Source organism: Vombatus ursinus, unplaced genomic scaffold (genome assembly GCF_900497805.2).
Source record: "Vombatus ursinus unplaced genomic scaffold, bare-nosed wombat genome assembly UNPS02014810.1, whole genome shotgun sequence".
Classification (NCBI taxonomy): domain Eukaryota; kingdom Metazoa; phylum Chordata; class Mammalia; order Diprotodontia; family Vombatidae; genus Vombatus; species Vombatus ursinus.
The window spans coordinates 3,730,566-3,732,643 of NW_020954588.1; positions in this window are offsets into that span (position 1 = coordinate 3,730,566).

Below are 2,078 nucleotides of genomic sequence, written 5' to 3' on the forward strand. Positions count from 1 at the left end.
ATAATAATCACTATAATATATATTTCGTAGACTGATAATTAAACCAGAGCACTTTGCAAACTGTGAATTACTATATAAATGTCTAGCACTGTGCCTGGCATAAAATTGGTACTTAATAAATGTTAATGACTAATTTCAGTTGTCATTATTAAAAATGTGATTTTAGTAGCATCTAAATTCCCTCCCAGACCAAATGTATTTCCCCCTACACTCTGCCACAGTCTGCCACCACTTACTGTGGTATAGATGATATAACATCCCACTTTATTTGTCGTTTATTCAATTTAAGACAGCACTTGATTCAATATGATGAAATGAAGACTTGGAGGCTCTCTTCAGAAAATGTGTTCCCCATAAAAATCTTTAGTATATTATCATATGTTATATTATAGTATATATTATATTATTATAAAAATTATACCAGCCTTTGTAAAGATGTAATGATAAGGATAATGTTATTCATGAAGCTACTGAATTTTGAAATCAAGTGAGGTATTAAACAGAGTGATATATGTTCCTTTAAGGTGTTTGACTGTCATAGAAGATATTTTCCATACAAAAGAAGGACTTCCTGTTGATATTAGCAGCAGCAAATATGTATCACCCTGTTCACAGCACTTTCTAGGCACTGTGGGAGATGCAAAGTTTAAATGAGATCTGGTCCCTGCCCTCTAGGAGTTTGCAGTCTAGTGGGAAGATAAGACACCAATACAGATAGTTATAAAACATGATATTATGTGCTAAGTGAATTAGAAAGGTACAAAACTTGCTACGTAATAGTCTCTAATATCTGTGGTGACTTTTAAATGCTATGATTTTAGGCCATGATGACCTCAGCCCTGACTTTCTTTTGCACTTTACAATTCCACCATCAATATGATTTTGCCTCCTGTTGTCTACTTGTTACTCTCAGTGAAAGACCAGGAATGTCCTGTGAGGGGTCAAGAAATCAGTAGGATAGCAAGGATGAAAGTTGGGAGAGCTGAGCCTTGTCAAATTCCTAGATGGTCAAATGGCAGAAAAAAAAATTGTACTTCTTCCTTACACGGTTGTGGTGAGGAAAAATTTTAAAACCCTACAGAAATGTGAGCTGTTATTATTGTTGTTATCAGTCATCAAAATTCTAATGTTCTTAGGCATGTTGCCTAACCAGTCTAAACTGGATCAGACCAGGCTGGTTCATATAGGTTTAAACTAATTTTAGCCAGTTTGAATGAATTGAACCAGTTTAGACTGGTTTAAATTGGTTTAAGCCAGTTTCAACTGGTTTGAATTGTTTTAGCTGGTCTGAAATGGTTTTAACTGGGTTGAACTGATCTTAACCAGTTTAAACTGGCTGGAATGTGCAAAGAGCAGTCTAAATTAGTTCAGACTAGCAAAAACCAGTTTAAGTAGGTTCAGACCAGAACAAGCCGGGGAAAACAGGTTAAAAAAAAAAAAACTATAAATAGGCTCAGTCCAGTCCAAACCAGCCAAAACCAGTTCAAACCAGCCAAAACTATTTTAAACTGGCCCAAACCAGATTAAACCCATTTAAATCCTTCAAAACCAATTTAAACCAGCAAAACCAGTTCAAACCAGTTTAAACCAGCCAAAACAAGTTCAAAACAGCCAAAACAAGTTTAAACTGCTTCAGAACAGTTTGAACTGATCAAAAGACAGTTCAAACTGGTTCAAACCTGCCACAACCTGTTTAAACTGGTTCAGATCAGTTTCATCTGGACAAAAACTTGTTTAAAAACCTGCCAAAACCAGTTTAAACTGTCTCAGAGCAGCTTAACCCAGCTCAGATTAGTTGAAACTGGTTTATATTAATTCAAACTGTCCAAATCTGGTTCCAAACAATTCAAACCAGTTTAGAGCAGCTAATACCAGTTTAAACTGGTTCATACCAGTTTAAATTGGCCAAAACCAGTTTAACACCTCAATGATTTTGGAAAATGGAGTGCTTACTGTAGGGTTAAAGAAATACCAAGATCCTTTGAGATCTTTGATGAAAAATAATAGCTCATAATACATTAAAAAAAAACAAAACAACTTGAGACTGCTCAGTTCTTCATGGCTAATGAGATTCCACG